Source organism: Budorcas taxicolor, chromosome 24 (genome assembly GCF_023091745.1).
Source record: "Budorcas taxicolor isolate Tak-1 chromosome 24, Takin1.1, whole genome shotgun sequence".
NCBI classification, from domain to species: Eukaryota; Metazoa; Chordata; class Mammalia; order Artiodactyla; family Bovidae; genus Budorcas; species Budorcas taxicolor.
Genome location: NC_068933.1, coordinates 4,211,779 through 4,231,608, shown reverse-complemented (window position 1 = coordinate 4,231,608; position 19,830 = coordinate 4,211,779). Strand labels below are relative to the sequence as shown.

The window sequence follows — 19,830 nt, the reverse complement described above, 5'->3', positions numbered from 1 at the left end:
AGTAAAGAATCTGCCTGCAATGTGGGAGGCCTGGATTTGATCCCTGGGCTGGGAAGATTCCCTAGAGGAGGAAATGTCAACCCACTCCAATATTCTTGTCTGGAGAATCCACGGCCAGAGGAGTCTGGCAAGTCCATGGGGTCGCAAAGAGTTGGACATGACTGAGCGACTAAGCACAGCCCAACATTTCACATATAGTAGCACACATATGTCAACCACAATCTCCTAATTTATCTCTCCCCCTTTTTCTTTCTTTGTAACTATGTTTGTTTTCTACATCTGTGACTCTATTTCTGTACCGTAAATAGATTCGCATGTACTATTTTCTTTTTTTAGATTCCACATATAAGTGATATGCAGTTTTTGTCTTTCTCTGTCTGGCTTACTGCACTCAATATGCCAATCTCTTAAGTCCATAAATGCCACTGCAAATGGCATTATTTTGTTCTTTTTTATAGTTGAGTAATATGCTATTGTGTGTGTGTGTATATACATATATACATATATACATATATATATATATATATATATATATATACCACATCATATTTACCCATTCCACCATGGATGGATATTTAGATTGCTTCCATGTCCTGGTTATTGTGAATAGTGTGGCTGTGAACATTAGGGTACATGTATCTTTTCAAATTATTATTATTTTTTAACAGATATATCCAGGAGTAGGACTGCTGAATTATATGGTAGCTCTATTTTTAGGTTTTGAAGGAGCCTACGTACTGTTCTCTGTAGTGGTTGCATCAGTTTATATTCCTCCAATAATGTAGGAGGGTTACCTTTTCTCTACACCCTCTCTAGCATTTATTGTTTGTAGATTATTTGAAGATGACAGTGCTGACTAGTGTGAGATGATACCTCATTGAACTTTTGATTTGGATTTCTCTAATAATTAGTGATGTTGAGCATCTTTTCATGTGCCTCTTGGCCATCTGTATGTCTTCTTTAGAGAAATTCTATTCAGATCTTCAGACCATTTTTTGATTGGGTGTTTTTTGTTTGTTTGTTTTATATTGAGCTTCATGAGCTGTTTTAACATTTTAGAAGTTAATGCATCATTGGTCACTTAATTTGCAAATATTTTCTTCTGTTCTGTATGTTGCCTTTTCGTTTTGTTTATTATTTCATTTGCTGTGCAAAAGCTTTAAGTTTAATTAGGTCCAATTTGTTTATTTTTGTTTTTATTTTCATTACTGTAGGAGGTGGATCAAAAAAGACCTTGCTGTGATTTATGTCAGGAAGTGTTCCACCTATGTCTTCCTCTAAGAGATTTATAGTATCTGGTCTTACTTTTCAGTCTTCAATCCATTTTGAGTTTATTTTCTGTATGGTGTTAGAGAATGCTCTGATTTCATTCTTTTACATGTAGCTTCCAGTTTTCCCAGCACCACTTACTGAAGAGACTTTTTTCTCCACTTTATACCCTTGCCTCCTTTTGGTAGTAATTGACCATAGGTGAGTGGTTTTATCTCCGGCCTTTCTTTCCTGTTCCATCGATCTATATTTCTGTTTTTGTACACTTGCTGTTTTTTTATGAGCTGTCCTATTACTGCTATTTTTTAAATCTCTAGCCATATTGACTCTGTAGTTTCTCTTGATTCTCAAATCTCCACAGAAGTCCCACCAGGTGGTCATAAAACCCTAAACATTTTATTTTGCAGTATCACTCTTTAAACCACAACCTGTTTTGATCCTCACAGAAAATGCTCCGTGAAGGCTCTGTCCTGTCCAAGGTTCACCCTACATAGGGGTTGACCAATATACTGAGACAATGATACATGGCCACAGGCTCACCCCCTCTAATCCTGAAACGGTTGCTGTGCTCCTGTCTGCATTCTATGTTGCCAGTAAGAAGAACACTCTAGTCAACATGACCCTGATATTAAAGGAACCCTCCAATCTGACCCCAAACTATTAAACATGTCTGCCCTCCAGTCTCTTCCATGTTTCCCCTGTAGTGTTTCAGTCCACTCTGACTGTTATAACAGGATATACCATGGACTGGGAGGTTAAATAACAATGGACAGGTTCTGCCCCCATAGTTCTGGAGGCAAAAATTCAAGATTAAGTTGCCAGCAAATTTTGTGTCTAACCAGGGCCTGTTTCTTTGCTCACAGGGGCTATCTGTGTCTCTGCTGTCAGTGTCTTCATGTGGTAAAAAGGGCTGGGGAACTCTCCAAGGTCTCTCATAAAAGAATGCTAATCATAATCATGAGAACTCTGCCCTCCCTAGTGTTAATCACTCAGTTGTGAATGTCTTTGCAATCCATGGACTGTAACCTGCCAGCCTCCTTTGTCCATGGGATTTCCCAGGCAAGAATACTGGAGTGGTCGCCATTCCCTTCTCCAGGGAATCTTCCTGCCCCTGGGTCTCCTGTATTGCAGGCAGATTATTTACCATCTATGCCACCAAGGAAGTCCCTCACCCTTCCAGGAAGCCCCCTACACTCCCTAATCACTAACCACTTCCTAGAGCCCCCACCTTCAAATGCCAGCACATTAGCAGTGGGGGAGAAAGTGAATTTTCAGGGGGAGAGAACAAATGTTCAATCTATGAATATATTTTAGGGGACATATTTAGTTAAATGGGTCTATGAGTTATTCCTTGTTCTGACCTTGTTAGAAAATATAATATACTACAGTATTCCTCATCTTTCATTCTGCTTGCCTAAGTTATATTCAACTTTAAAAACCAATTGCATATTATATTTATTAATATTTCACAAAATTGTCCCTGTGCATCCCAAGTTAAAAAACAACACCCCTCCAACAAGCCTTTTTTTTTTTTTTAATTCTGAATGCCTTTAGCACTTGCTACTAACATAGACCTTGAATCATATACTCCTTTGAAATCACAGTATCTCTGATGTTGCCTTTGTTGAAGGTTGTATATATCTTTGTGTGTTCTAATATGGCAAATAGAACATACATCCTCCAAGGCCAATAACTTTGCTGTAACTATCTTCTCTGATGAAAACAGATGCATCAGTTTAAAATAGTCAATAAATCTTCATGGAGCAATTTTGATTTAATTCCCAATTCAGGACCACCCCTCACTGAACTCTGTGTGTCTAACCCAACGTGACTTAAATAGAGCTATCTCCTCTAGGTGAGCATAGAGACAGTCATATCTTGTAGACATTCTCTAAATTTGAAGTTGTATTTCAATTTGTCCCCAAATCTAAAATAATTGAAGTTGACATCAATTTCCAAATGTGATAACATTATAATATCAAACTTGGAAAATAAATCCCATTATAACCTCAAAAAGTGAATAAAAGTGGACCTATGAAGGAATACTGTGCCATGCAGAAGTGGAAAATCAGCATATTTACTCCATGATTATTACAAGTTCTAGGAACATAGCTGTAACAGACTTCTTCGCTCTATCTTCCTCTCGCTTTTACAGGATTACCCTTAATTTTCTGCATTGATGGTGATAAAGAGGTAAGAGATGACTGTGATAGGGCCGTGAAAGTCAGAAAATCATGACTGGGTAATGCTGAGGTATCAGTCTTGTTTCGTTTTGTTTTTTCAAGGAAATGTGGTTGAATGTATTACTGAAGAAATTTGTATAATATTAATTCTATCTGGTGATGTTTAGAACTTGAGAACTTTTACGGGCTAATAAGGGGGTTTGGTTGCATTTGGATTAAATTAGGCTAAAGGCCCAGCAGTGTTGAAATTCCACCCTACTGTCCCCCATTGTCATTATGAGGTCCAAGGGAGCCATTCATAGACCCATAGTCGGATAAAAATCAGAGCATCATTTTATTTTTAGCTTGACTGGTGACTAATGTCCCATGTAAGACTCTGAGAAACATAGGAGGAAAAAATAGGATAAAAGCTTCTGGAGTATCATATTCATACCAACGACATCTTAGCATCTCATCGCATGCGGCCAGCCACATGGTCAGAGACTGGAAAGGATGGGGCAGCACCATCAGACCAGCACAGCGTGAGGGGGGGCCCTGGAGAGATGGCCTTCCAGTCTGTGCGAGGCAGCAGAAGGGCCCGCTCCGCTGGGTGGATGTCTCAGGCTGTCAAAGCCCAGTGGCCCCACCAGCGCTTAGGGATCCAATCAAGAGGGGCTGGTGCAGAGAGGCACCAGCTGGTGCAGAGAGGCTATGGGGGACAGCGACAGTGTTCCTTCCTCTCCTACAAACCTATCATGTTTCGATGAGTCTGTGAATCTGCCAGCCATGGTCACTATTCTTTGCACATATTGTAAGATGGTGAAATTAAAAATCATTGATACAGTGTCCAAATTCCATTCCAGAGCATATGCTTTATATTAGCAGCTCATGGTCAAGATAAGTGTCATTGGGTAAGGTTGAGTCCATTGGTTTATTTTTTTTAAGTTGGTGGTCTGCAGCTGGCTAGTGTTGAAGAGAAGAGTAAAATCAAAGACTCAAGGATCCAACTGAGGCCTAAACATATATTTCTATTTGCATTTATGTAAAAATATGTACTTGTTTGCTTACCAGGTGGCACTAATGGTAAAGGATCTGCCTGCCAATGCAGGAGACATAAGAGACACAGGTTCGACCCCTAGTTTGGGAAGATACCCTGGAGGAGGGCATGGCAACACACTCCGTTATTCTTGCCTGGAGAATCCAATGGACAGAGAAGCCTGGCAGGCTACAGTTTATAGGGTTGCAAAGAGTCAGACACGACTGAGGCGACTTAACATGCATGCACACATGTAGTTGTATATAATCTTCTCAGTTGATTTTAATGTGCAACAACTCATTAAAAACTGCATGTATTTTTTCATAAGACTCATTTATTAACAAAAAATGACTAAACTGCTAATAATGAGAAATTCTGGAAATAAAATATGAAGCGTTTAAGGGAGATCGGCAGAAATATGTTTGCAAAAGTACAAGCAAGTTTTAACATGTATTTGGATTCTGTTTTCTACTATCCATACTGCAGTGGTGTTTTTACATGAGCCAAAATGGATGATTTATTTCATTATCCTGGTCATTTTGGAAGTAACAAATCATATTAATATGGGCAACTGAGTGTTTTGAGTAACCATGAATATATGTATGGGGAACATATTTTCCAACCCCCCAAATACTAGGACAGATTTCTTGTATAAATGTAGATATATAGAAAGGCACTCAGAGTTACAGAGAGAGGATGAAAGGACAAGAAGACTAACATAACTTAGAACATGACCCCGTTTTTAGCAAACAAATCCATTTTGGGTCTTGGCGACAGAAACATGAAAGTAGACACAGTTTTATAAAATACAAAATCTTGTCTTCCCTGATTAAAACAAAATTAACATGTTGGACCATCAATTTAAATATTAATATGTAATGATAAAAATACTAACAAGAACTACTTCAGTATACGTAACTTAGAAGTTATGGAGAAAATGACTGAAGAATTGGACATCCTGAAATTTAAAATCCAAAAACAAAATTGAGAAAAATAATTTGCAATAGTGTGAAACACAAGGGACTATTTTCTTAATTTACGACATGTGCTCCCAGAACTATGAGGAATGAAATAAATCCTTTAATTGAAAACCAGGTAAAAATATGAACAAGGAGTTCAAATATAAGCCATCCATGGTAATAAGTATATTTAAGGCAAATTAAAACAATAATCCAATATAATATCTCACCAATCTGAATGGCAAAACTTAAAAATTTTTGGTAACTCAGAGTTTTTGACATACTTAGACAAATGCCTTTATATCCTGTTGGTAAAGTTATGAATTGAAGCCATTAGTTTTGGACAGAAATTTTGAAATTTCTCTCAAATTTGAAAACTATTAATGCAAGCTGTCTCTTTCAGCAAGGCTATTCTTCGTAAGAATTTATTATACAAAACTACCATGAAATATACATGGAATGAAATGCTTATGGGCATATTTTGATAGCATTGGGAACAGATTCAAAAATGTATACTTTTTATTTTATAAGAATGTCTATCTTTCTAGGTTAGAGGATGCATGTATTACAGTGTACTATGAAAAAATAATAAATGAGATTTTTATTTGCTAGCATGAAGAAATTTCTCAGTATATACTTCCCTGGTGGCTCAGCTGGTAAAGAATCCACCTGCAATGGGGGAGACCTGGGTTCAATCCCTGGGTTGGGAAGATCCTCTGGAGAAGGGTACAGCTACCCACTCGAGTATTCTGGCCTGGAGAATTCCATGGACTATAGTCAGACATAACTGAGTGACTTTCACTATAGGTAACACTTATAAATTATAGCAGTATCGGTGTTCAGTTACTCTTAATGTTTTATTTTCTTGAATAAGCGATATGTAATATCTCATGAAACACCATCTGGAATTATGGATGCTGGCGGGACCCAAAGTATCCCTTCCTTATATATATTCAATAATTGCAGTATGTTGTAGTGGTTGCAAGGATGCCGTCGGAACGAGAATCAGGGCATCTATTCAGCCTGAGGGCTCCCTGAGGGCTGCCTTCCAGCCATTGTCATTTTAATCAGGATAAAATGCTGCCTTAATCCAGAAAAACTATGGCTCTCCTGGTGTTCAAGGCAGGCTAGGAGTAGGGGAGGTTTTGTTTTTACTGTTGTTGCTTTTTTTCTCTTTATTTAAGAATTCAGATGCAGTTGATGTACAATATTATATGACTTTCAGGCGTATATCAGAGCAATTCAGAATTTTTAAAAATTATATACTCTATTGATAATTATTGTAAACTTGGCTACACTCCTTGTGTTATACAATATATATTTGCAGCTCATTTATTGTATACATAGTAGTTTGTACACATATTAACCACTAGTTTCATTTCTCTGGGTTTGTTCCTATTTCATTATATTTATTCTTGTATCCACTTTTTTTTTTAAAGAGTTTAGATTCCACATACTAGTGAAGACATACGGTATTTGTCTTTCTCGGTCTGACATTTCATTATGCCCACTGCCCTACAGGTCCATTCATGTTGCTGCAAATGGCAAAAATTCATTCCTTTTTATGGCTGAGTTGTTTTCTAATATATACCACATCTTCCTTATCCATTCATCTGTCAACAGGCACTTGGGTTACTTCTGTATCTTGGCTCTTGTAAATAATGATGCTGAGAATGTTGGGGTGCATATATCTATTTGAATTAGCATTTGGGTGTTTTTTAGTTTTGTAAGTATGTGTGCTCTGTCTCTGGACTTCTTATGGAGGCAATTATCTCTATGTCTATGAATATCTGTATCTTAATTTTTTTCCCCTCACTCTCATATATAAATGTTTCTCAACTAGAAGCAATCTTATGCCATAGGGAACGTTTGGTAATGTCTACAGACATCCTTGTTTGACACAGTTGGGTGGGGGTCCATTGGGGACGGAAGTGTAGTACATGCTGATGGATGCCTTAAAACACACCAGACAGCCCCATATAACAGAGGACTGTCTGCTATGAAATGTCAAAAATGCTGGGGACGAAACCCCTTATCTGAAGCAATGAACCCTCTGTTGAGGACCATCTGTGGCTGTAACTGCCTGTATCTGCAGGTCTACCTCTACCTGCCTCTCTATGTTGTTTCTCTGTGCAGAGACCCAGGCTGAAAGAGGTGAATGAGAATGCTCTGCAACTGATAGTTCTATCTTTGCATGTGGAGGTAACCAGACAGATGGGCTGACTGAATTGAACAGAAATGAGGGGTCTCCTGTAGGACTGTGCCAACAAGGAAGTGGGATGTCTAACATATCATTGTTCAGTCGCTAAGGTGTGTCCAAATCATGCTACCCCATGAACTACAGAATGCCAGGCTTCCCTGTCTTTCACTATTTCATGGAGTTTTCTTAAACTTATGTCTATTGAGTCAATGATGCCATCTAACCATCTTATTCTCTGTCACCACCTTCTCCTCCTGCCTACAGTCTTTCCCAGCATCAGGGTCTCTTTCAGTGAGTCAGGTCTTCACATCAAATGGCCAAAGTATAGGAGCTTCAGCTTCAACGTCAGTCCTTCCAATGAATATTCAGGGTTGATTTTCTTTAGAATTTACTGGTTTGATCTCCTTGCAGTCCAAGGGACTGTCAAGAGTCTTCTGCAGGATACAGGATGCTCGGGGCTGGTCCACTGGGATGACCCAGGGGGATGGTACAGGCAGGGAGGTGGGAGGGGGGTTCAGGATGGGGAACACGTGTACACCCGTGGCAGATTCATGTGATGTATGGCAAAACAAATTCAATATTGCAAAGTAATTAGCTTCCAATTAAAATAAATAAATTTATATTAAAAGAAGAGTCTTCCTCAGCACCACAATTTAAAAGCATCAGTTCTTTGGCACTCAGCCTTCTTTATGGTCCACCATAAAGGCATCACCTAATTTCACCAAGAATCGTTATCTTATGTCTCAAAAGGAAATAAAATTGTTATTATTATTTCAGTCTTTGGTTTCTGGGGAGAGGAACATAATGGTGTCCAAAAGTCAGTAAGATATTAATTTACTTTTATTATTGTACATGATAGTGAATCTGCAAAGGGTTTGTTCAAACGGCTTACTGGGAAGACATCCATCACAAAGAGCAAGCAGGAGCTATAAATAACCAGATTTCTTAGAATTTGCAAGATTTTAAATGACTTTTATGTGGATGACTATTGCCGAAATCCTGGCCTCTGTTCTCCAGTGCTGAATAGAAACACAGAGACTGAGTTTCCGGTGAAGTAGAAGAGCAGCTTTTATTGCTTTGCCAGGCAAAGGGGGGCACAGTGGGCTCATGACCTGAAAACCATGTGACCCACCCTGGTGGAGTCTGTGAGGAGTTTTATAGTGTTCGAGGAACAGGGCATGATCAGCTCATGGACAGTTCTTGGATTGGTTGGCATCAAGGTGAAGTTTCAACCATCATCAACCTTCTAGCTTCAACCAGTTGAGGGTCTATGTTCTTGTGGTCAGCAGGTTTCATTGGAGCAGGGGTAGGCTTCCTGTAAAAACAACTTAGGGATGTGTACCAGACCTTTATCTGTATCTTTCAGGGAACTGGAAGTTTGGTGATTCTGTTATGTTGCAGAATTATAGTCGAAATTTTTACCAGTTCTTTAGCCCAACAGCTATTCTTTGTTTCTGCATCTTCACATTTCCCAATCATTAACTCTTGAGTCAGCATTTTACTTCAGAAGATAAGAACACAGGGGCTTGTACACGGCTTCATGAACAGATCTGTAGTTGAATGATTTTTACGTTTAAAATATACTCCCCCCCCCCACTTGCCTCTTTTATGTGTTTAGGTAGCCAAACCTTTGCTGATTTCTCCTTATACTCCCATCCAACACTTAGAATACATTTAACAAATTCATTTTGATTGAATACATGTACATTAGTTGTTTTTAAAATAATTTTAAAGGAATGAAGTATGAAGTCTATATATAAAAATATGCATTTTAATTCACAACATTTAAAAGGCAGAATAGGATATTACTTAGAACTGAAAATAATTATTTTCTTTACTATAGCAAACACAGTCACCCTCCCTGTGCATATAAATGTGATTGACTTTGTGTCTGAATACTGAAATACGGAGCTTCCTAGGTGGCGCTAGTGGTAGAGAATCTGCCTGCTGATGCGGGAGACAGGAGAGATTTGCTTTGAGCCCTGGATCAAGAAGATCCCCTGGAGGAGAGCATGACAACCCACTCCAGTATCCTTGCCTAGGGAATCCCATGAACAGAGGAGTCTGGCAGGCTACAGTCTGTAGGATCACAAAGAGTCTGACATGACTGAAGCGACTTAGGACAAACACACATATTGAAATATAATCAAAAGGCAAATATATATGTCTTTGAAGCCCTCTCCCAACCTTTAAAATATTACTGTTATCCTAGAGTAATCTTGATATTTACACATGATGAACTTATGCATTTAACTAGCCAAAAGCATTATGTATGAAAATTGTATAAGTGATTGAGTGTTTACAGTTCAGAAGCCTCTAAATTTACTAAATTCTTTCAAATAAGGTCACTAGAAGAAGAAATATTGGCCCCTCTTTCTGAACCTCAATTTTACATCTCCCCTGGCTCACCTCTTAGAACCTTAAGTATTAACTCAAGCAGAGTTCAGAAACTTGCTCATAGATTCCAGGTGGCAGATACAAGTGCATAAAACCTTCAGAGCCTTTCTTTAGTTCATCCTTGCCCTGAAGGATGAACCAGCTTGGGGAGGATCCATAAGTGAGTGGGAAATAAAACCTGCCCGTATGAACTTCCTCAGAAGGTTGCAGAGCTCTCCCCTTCCAACCTTGGCCCCCTGGGTCACTGACCCTAAACGGATTTCCTTGGCTTCATGCCGAGGAGTCAGCTCTTGTTGGTCTCTGACTTACAATTAGTGGAAAATCAGACGAGTTTCTCTCTGAACCTTACCCCGGTACAATTTCCCAAGCTCCAGGATTTTATTGATCCCACACTAAACTCTCAAACGGAAGATGTAGGGTCATGGCTATAGTTAGACTATACTGCTCACTACCGTATACTTTATCACTGACATCTGTTAAACTTTCTATTTTAGAAATCACTAGTATAAACCAAAATCTGTCTAGCTGGCTTCCTGCTTCAAGGAAACAGCGCCCCCCTCCCACCATAAACAGGAGTTGTGTTCCACTTGAGAGAGAATTGGAGTAAACAGGAAAGAACAGCAGTGAATGTTTCATATAACCTATCACTTCTCAGCCCAAAGAGGAGAACTGAGATAAACAAAACTGGGGCCTCCCAAAAGTTCCTCAAAGTGTTTTCCTTCAAGGAGACAGCAGCTCAGTTTCTCATAGCTGTTCTGGGACCCTCTGTGGCTATTTCTGTTCTCATTATATCACATCTTATAGATCCATGATCATCCCATTGACAAATGTACCAAGCTAGTCTTGGATATAGTAAGGTGCATTCGCCACCATATATATATATATATATATTTTTTTTTTTTTTTTTTGCTTACCTTTAAAGGTTTTCATATTTTATGTGCCTAGGAGTCAGATTTTTTTTTATATTTCTAAAATTCAAATGCTTTGTGTATATATAGAACATTCTAACAGATGTAGGTAGGCAAATATTGCCTTTGAAAAGTGAGAACGAAGGTGAGAAGGAAGTGGCCAGTAACTTACAAAGATGGATTCCTTGTAACTTACATAGGTGGGTAGCTGTAACTCACAGAGGTGGAGGAGTTGTAACTTACAGAGGTGAGGGAGTTGAAAGCATTTATATCATCAAACTGATATGTTTATGCTCATTGAAATCGGAAGCACTGTCCAAGAGTCGACTGCTTTCAAATGTAACACATACTGCTCACATAAAGACCTTGAAAGGATCCTTCACACTGCAACTTTACCCTCTAGATGAGGCTTTATAGCCTCCTATGCTATAGCCCTTGTATTTCATGATTTTGGGAAAATATCATGCATATCTTTTAAAAGATAATGGATGAATAAGTTATTCACTGCACACTTTGGGTGTTAATTTTCTTTAAGTTAATAACTTTTGTATATCAAATGCATATTTTAAATAATGTATGTGTGTGCACATTTCCCTGAAAACTGCAAGCCGGAGGCACAGCATTTCAGGGAAACACTCAGGGGCCAGAAAATGATGTGGTGGGAAAGATGAGGGGCATTGAGGGAAGAGCCACAGAAAAGGAAGGTTTGTGTCTGAACTGATGACTCAGGACCATTGAGTGGTAAGCAGTGCAGCTTGGTACTGTCCATGCACTATGGGGTCCCTGGTTTCTTTCCACATCTGTTTGACCCCTACATCTGAGAACTGTTTCTCTTTCCAAATGTCCCGGTCATGTTTCCCACTTTCTCAAGCTCTCAATCAAGTAAATAGCAAACACATTGAATGAAGAACAGAGTGATGATGAAACAGCATCCATCCTGAGATCATTTGCAAAGATGAAGATTATCCCCATCATCCCCTCTCAATGTCAAGGTGTGGATGTGTGAACCTCAGGCCACCTACCCCCACTCCCCCCACTATTTGTTTGTTGCTAAGTCATGTTGGACTCTTTATGACCCATGGACTGCAGCACACCAGGCTGCCCTGTCTCCTGGAGTTTGCTCAAACGTGCATGCATTGAGTCAGCGATGCCATCCAAACATCTCATCCCCTGTTGCTTCCTTCAGTCTTTCCCAGCATCAGGGTCTTTTCCAGTGAGTCAGCTCTTTGCATAAGGTGGACAAAGTAGTGGAGCTTAACTGTCCATTATGGATGTTGCACTAACCTGAAAGGCCACGGTGGGCACACCTGTCACTAAGGGGTCTTCCTTTGCCACTTACTATACCAGCTCCTTGAACTCACAGGCCTGCTGGAGAGAGAGAGACATAGAAAGAGAGAGAGAGAATGTGTGTACGTGTGTGTGCATGGACTCAGTCCTATCTGAGTCTTTGCGACCCCAGAGACTGTAGTTTGCCAGGTTCCTCTGTCCATGGGATTTCCCAGGCAAGAATACTGGAGTGGGTTGCAATTTTCTCCTCCAGGGGATCTTCTCGACCCAGGGATCATAACCCAGCCTTTTGCATCTCCTGCACTGGCAGGCAGGAGGAGGACGTGGGTACCTGAAACAGAGCGGGTGCAAGGCAGCAGGTGAGCTGAGGCCCATGTAGACGTAGCAGCTTTTCGCCAGCTCCGGCCAGTGGCCGCCCAGCACAGATGGGGTCTGAGTGCCGCAGCTGCTTCCAATTGCGTCTCTGCTCAGGGAGGTTCCTCCCAGGAACAGGTAACCCAGGCCCGTGGTCTCCCAAGAACCCCTGTGGTCAGTGTTCTGCCAGAGGGTGGCTCCTGCGCTGGTTCCCTGTGGGTTCTGGTTCTTTTGGCCACCACGCGCGGGCGCATGCCGGGCATCCTCTCCTGCCCACGTCTTTGCGGGACCCACACTTGCTGCTCTGGAAGCTCCAGGCCACACACGTTCCCGTTTGCTTTCCCGGAGCCCACTGTCAGTCGGCTGCTGGGACCAGGCCTACCCCACGGGAGGCCCCCACAGAGCTCAGAGGAGAAGATTTCTTGCTGGAGGGGCCTATGGATGGGCTGGACGTGAACTTGGGGCCAAAGAGTGCAACCCTGGAGGTCCTCTCCAGGGAAAGGACTTGAGAGCAGCAGCAGTGGTCTCTGGAGGCATCCAGACACCCCAGAGCTGTGAGAAGGAGCAGCAGGCCCGAGGATGCAAGTGAGTGTAGGGGGTTTTCTTACTTGGGGTTGTGGGTTTGCGTTGGCCTTACTGCCCACTGGCTGCCTGGAGTGCAGGGAATGGACCGCACCCCAGGACTTTGTGCAGAGCTGTGGCTAGGGCTCCTTGGTGCAGGAGCCCTGGCTAGGACACTTGGGACTACAGAGTAAGAGCCCTGGCCCCAGCTTGTGCTGGGAGGGTGTCTTTTGTTGGAAATTTCCCTGGGTTTGGCATGAGAGTGGCTGCTAAGCCGTGGATGGCCTTCAGACTGCTGTCTTGGGAAGTTGGTCTGTGTAGCTGCATTGGGGGCCCACCTAGGGCATCTGGGGTGAGGTCCCCATGAAGGGGGTGCAGTGTGCATGCACCAGGTGGGGGCAGAGCTCCAATGCCCTTCGTTTTAGCTACCTGGGCAGATAAAAGTGACCCAGTCTGTGGTTTGCCTAGACTAGGGGTCTGTGGGCTTTGGAGAGCCCGGCACTGGGGTCTGGAGGAAGAGGAGGCTGTGGACAGGCCACTGAGGGTGACCAGAGCTGACAGAAGCAGGGTATCAGGTGTGCTTCCGTGAGGGGCCATGGTCTGACCCTCATTGTTTCCGTTTTATATATATATGGCTGTGTCGGGTCTTAGTTCCTGCACACAGGATCGTCATTGTTTTATTATTAAAAAAGAAAGAAAAGTAAAAAGACATACAGTGTGGGAAGTATATGTGGGCAGCAGCAGCTTGAGGCCTCTGCCCTGAAAGGTTAATTAACAATCCCAGCCTTGTCAATTCCATCTGTTGGTAATTCCAGAGTAATGAGAGGAGATGGCCGTGAAACACCTGGCCCCGGAATAGCTGGGGACCATCTAGGTTTCCGTTACGTCCCTTGGAAGACGGAGAGGTTTGAGAAGATTTCAAAGGTATCTTCTGGAATAGAGTTTGCTGTTTCTTAGGACACCTTTCATTGCAGTGACATGGTTTGTCATATCATGTATTTGAATGTTTTCAGTCACTTTAATAAAGTTTGTAATCACTAGTGTATTATGTTTTCACTCACTGTAAGTGAATGACATTTGTATAATTACTAGGTAGTGGATCTGCCAAGTTTTTTTGTTTCCTCTGAAAACCTAGTGTTTCCTGAGTTAGGACTCTGGTATGTAAATAGCCCCACGTGGTTGGGATGCAGTCTAGATTCCTTTACACAAGAGCTGGAGACAGTATTTTGGACAATTGTTTTAATTTCTCTGGGTAAATACCTAGGAATTAAATAGGTGAGTCTTATGATAAGCTTATGAGGGCTTCCCAGGTGGCACTAGTGGTAAAGAATCCGCTTGCCAGTGCAGGACACACAGGTTTGATCCCTGGGTTGGGAACGTCACCTGGAGAAGGCAACACAGTTCAGTATTTTATTGCCTGGAAAATCCTATGGACAGAGAAGCCTGGTAGGCTACAGCCCATGGGGCTTCAAAGAGTTGGACATGTCTGAACGTCTGAACACAGTATTAATGGCTTATACTTTCTTGAAGTGGCCAAAACACTTCCCATGGGGTGCAATTTTTTACATTCCCATCGAAAGGTGTGAATTCTAGTTGCTTCACATCTTCGTAGTCCACACATCTGCTCTTTAATTTCGGTCACTCTAATGAGTACATTATGGAGTATTACTTTCTTGTGTTTTAATTAGCATTTTTGATGTTAGGATCTTCTCATGTGCTCACTGGTCATTTGTGTGTCTTCCTTTGTGAAGTCTCTTAAAATCTTGTTACACTGATATATGTTACAGATAACTTCTCACAGATTCGTTTTCTTTATGGTGTATTTTGAACAACAAACATTTTAAATCTTGATAAAATCCAATCTATCAATATATTTTATGATTTTATGCAAAGTGTAAGAAATTTTTGCATGCTTTCAATCACAAATATTCTCCCTGATAACTTCTGAAACTAATAGTTCAGTTCCTTCAGTCTATGATTCTTTTTGAGTTGACTTATGTGATATGAATTAAGGTTTTAAATTCATCTTTTTGAATATAGATATCCAACTGTTAGAACACAATTTAATGAAGAGACTATAATTCTTATAAAGCTGAACTTTTGTGTTTGGTTCTAGCTAAGGGTTGATGCTCATTTTTGAAAACTTGAGATATTCAGCTGATCCAGCATTTGTTAAAAAGACTTCATTTTCCATTTTGTACTGACTTAGCGCAATTGCTGAAAATCAATTTCTGATATATGTCAGGGACTATTCCTGTACTCTTTATTTTGTTCCATTGATCTGTTTGTCTTTTTGCTGTATTGATTATTGTAGTTACACAGTAAGTCTTAAGACTGTGTAGAGTATGTACTTCAGATGTGGGTGTTTTTCTTTTCTTTTTCTGAGCTGGTTATTCTGGGTCTTTTGCATTTCATAGAATCATTTAGAATCAGCTTGTCAACTTCTATAAAAATTCCCCTGATTTTGGTTGAGATTGCACTGAACCTTCAAATTTGGGAAGAATTTCCATATAAGCAATAGCCTTCCAATGCCTGAATGCATAATCTCTCTGCATGCATTTCGGTTTTCTTTAATTTCTCTCAGAAAATGTTAAATTATTAATAGATTCATCACTTACTACTCTTAATGTTTTGCTGCTGTTATAAATGTGATTAAAAAAATAATTTCATCTTGTTTGCTAATAATGCATAAAAATGCAGTTGATGTTTCATTTAGTATTAACCTTGTTTCCTATGACTTTCCTCATTTCTTTATTTCTAGTAGCTATTTTGAAGACCCTCTGGGATCTATTTTTACTGGAAACAATGCTATCTGTGCAGAGGGCCAATTCTACTTCTTCCCTTTGGCCTTCCCTTTTGTGGGCTGCTTTGAAATGGCTAGTACCTTCAGCTCAGTGCTGCACAGAAATGATGAGTTACCATCTTTGCCTTAGTTCTGACCACAAGAGGGGAAGTGATGACCATTATAGATGACGTTGCTTGTGTTGGTCACTTGTCATCAGTGATTATAAGAGGATTGCCCCTGTCTCCAGTCTGCCCTTCCTTGCCTGCTCTGTGAGGGTAGAGCTCTACCCAAGCAGTGCTCACTTGCCAGCTGGCACCAGGCTAAGCCATCCCAGTTGCTGTTGGGGCATTATTGGAAGAAGGGACTGTCCCTGCTGTTCCAGTGTGCTCTCACTTTCCTGCTGCTTTGCTGAGTGACTGTCATGCTGTACAGAATGTCAAAGGGCATCGTCCTCTGTCTGCAGAGCTTTGCTGACTCCTGGGGTGTCTTTTCAGGTTCACCAGCACATGCACATTCCTGGTTGACCTCGGCAAACACTTCCACTGTCCAGTTGACCATTGGACACTCCCTCTCCAACAAGTTCTGAATCTCAGCTTGGTAGGAGGGGTCTTTTATTTTTTTTCCCTTCCTGGGTACTCTTGTTGTTCAGTTACTAAGTCATGTCCAACTCTTTGTGACCCATGGACTACAGCATGCTAGGCTCCTCTGTCCTCCACTGTCTCCCAGAGTTGCTCAAACTCATGTCCATTGAGTTGATGGTGCTATCTGGCCTCCTCATCTTCTGCTGCCCCCTTCTCTTTTACCTTCAATTTTCCTAGCATCAGGGTTTTTCCCAGTGAGTTGGCTCTTCACATCAGATGGCTGTAGTACTGGAGTTTCAGCTTCAGCAAACTTCCAGTGAACATTCAGAGTTGATTTCCTTTAGGGTTGACTGGTTTGATCCTCCTGAAGTCCAGGGGACTCTGGGGAGTCTTCTCCAACACCACAATTAGAAAGCATCAGTTATTTGGTGCTAACCCTTCTTTATGGTCCAACTGTCACATCCATACTTGACTACTGGAAAAACCACTGCTTTGAGTATGTGGCTGTTTGTCAGCAAAGTGATGTCTCTACTTTTTAATATGCTTTGTAGGTTTGTCTTAGCTAATACTACCCTCACCTTAAAGATAACAGCTACTCTCCATTTCTCCATTGTTGCAGTTTTTACCTCTTTGTGGCTAATCCTCTGCTAATCTTTTAATCTCAAAGATTGAGTAAGGTGAGATGTTGAACTCTTGTCATGCAGGTGATGATTACTAAAGCCTCAAACTTATTCATGGAAGTATGAAAGAGGAGTATGTAAATATTCAACCAAATTGAGATTCTCTTCCTTCCTAACAGAAAATAATGCTCATCCAAGCATAGTTTACAAGGAAAAAAGTGCTTGGAGATTTCTCTTTATATTAAATTTTCCCCCTTCAAATTACTGGTGCATTGTCTGTCTCCTGACTGGAACTTAACTAACGTACTGATTGCACTTTTTTTTTTTTCATATTAATAAATGTCCTTTATCAGTTTGAGAGAGTTTTCTAGTGTTACTGGTTTGCTGAGGGTTTTTATTGTGAATGAGAGCTTAACTTGTAGACTTATTTTTGTGCATCAATTGAATGGTGCTCCTTTTTTCTATTAATATGGGCAATGTGATTAGTTTACTAAATGTTAATCCATCCTTTTCATTCTATAAAGTCCGCTTGGTTACAAGATACTGTCATTTTACATATTGTTAGATTTGACATAACATTTTGTTATGTCATATGTATATATGCAAGTGATTTTGGTTTGTAATTTCCTTTAATGATAAACTTTTCCAGGTTTTGGTGTAAGAGTATTTTAAAAAGCCCAAGTAAAACAGTATTCCTCATCCTCTGTTTCTGAAGCAGTTTATGTACTTTTGGTGTTGCTGCTACTGCTGAGTCACTTTAGTCGTGTCCGACTCTGTGTGACCCCATAGACGGCAGCCCACCAGGCTCCCCCGTCCCTGGGATTCTCCAGGCAAGAATACTGGAGTGGGTTGCCATTTCCTTCTCCAATGCATGAAAGTGCACTGGTGTTATTCCTTGACAAAATTCAACAGAAAAACATCTGTGCTTGGAGTTTTCGTTGGTAAATCTTTTTAAAATAATAGACTGTATTTTCTAGATTTATGACTTTTCAGATTTTCCATTTCTCCTGGTGTCAGTTTTAGTAAAATATTTTCTACGGTATCCACTTAATTTCATATAAAATTTGTTGATTCAAAGTTGAAATCTCATTATTTTGAATCCTCTGAATATCAGTATAGTCTGTGGTGATAAATTGTTTTTCGTTTTTGGCATTGATCTGTATTTTCTATTTTTCTATCTAAAATTTTATCGGTATTTTGGATTTTTTTTCAGAAACCAAACTTTGTCTTTATTAATGCCCCAATTTTCTTTCTTTAAAAAGATTCATTTTTTAAAATTTTTCCCTATGTATACCTACTTTGGGTTTATTTTGCCCTTTTCCTATCAATTTATGTAAAATGTAAAGACACTGATTCATCTCTTTTGTTTATTTTCCCTCCAAACACTATTTTGTCTGTATCACATGATTTGTTAATTTAGTTATATTTTTTAGTTATATTTTTAGTAATTTAGTTAGAAGTATTTTGTATTTTGTCTCCTGATTTCATTTTTGACATATTAATGAAGAATGGTGTTTGATGCAAATACTTGGTGCTTCTGTGATGAGTTTACTACTGTTGACTTCTCCTTTTACCCTGAGGTAATCAGAATATTTTTATCCTCTTATGTTTTTTGAAAGTTGGTTTTATTTTTATCCTCTTATTGAAACTTTTCTTTTTTCAGTTTGGGCTTTCCCTCCCATATTGAGCCATTATAAAATAGAAGAAAGAATCACACATGCCCATTTACTAAATTTCAGACCCTGGGCAAATCATTTAACTTTCACAAGAGAGATATATATATATATATATATTTATATTTATATGCATATATATGCACATTTGGTTTAAATATCTATGCATATATATACATATGTAATCTGTATTTGTTGAAATGACAGAATATGAGTATTTGTTATTAATATATTTCATTTTATTCACTAGATTTTTGAAACATTTGCTTCTCAGTACTAATCAGAAATGAGAAAAGTCTTTGTAGACCTATTATTATAGAAGGGAAAACTTAAATTCTGATGACAAATAACATAATCATGTAACTATGAATATGAATAGAAATATTTGTGCTTTTGCTAAAGGTTTCATTCACCATAGTGATCATAATTTAATAAAATGTGTATGAGTGTGTTTGTGGACACATTATGCCTATTCTGGTAGTTTAAGTACATTTCCCAATGCATTAATATAAACATGAACACTTAAAGTTTCCATCTGATTGGCACAGTACTAATATCTTTACTTTATTTGCCCCAAAATGAAGCCATTAACTTAATTTTTTATGAAGTTATTTAACTCCAAGGAAAATGTGTTCTGTAACTAATAATGTACAAGAAATCATATTCAGTTATATGAGCAGCAAGATTGCTAGGTTTTGCCTGGTTTCCCAGGAGTTCCCTCTTGAGTGAAAAAAGGGAGAGAAAACATTACTAAATCAGGAGAACATGAGCAATGTGGCTGGAACAGAGCGCATGTAAAGATAGTGGGAGGTGTGCCTGGGACTTTTCAGTGGATGAATCATGAATACTTTGAATGTCAGAGCAGGATGTGAGGGAACTTAGAATTTGGGTTTGAGTTAGAGCCATGGTATGTAATGATCAGTTTAGGCCCCATGCACCACATCCATGGCCATCATCCCAATCAATATCTGGTTACTTTTTCATGGGAGGAAATACAGATAACTCAGAACTGAGGATCAGTCCTGTTGTCCAGCTCAG

At 39.8% G+C, this 19,830-nt stretch overlaps 1 protein-coding gene across 1 annotated transcript in view; it reads left to right on the top strand.

Annotated features, from left to right (window-relative positions):
• Positions 1 to 19,830, top strand: part of CSMD1 (CUB and Sushi multiple domains 1) — a 1,658,099-nt gene that overhangs the window by 8,005 nt on the left and 1,630,264 nt on the right. The window lies entirely within an intron of this gene.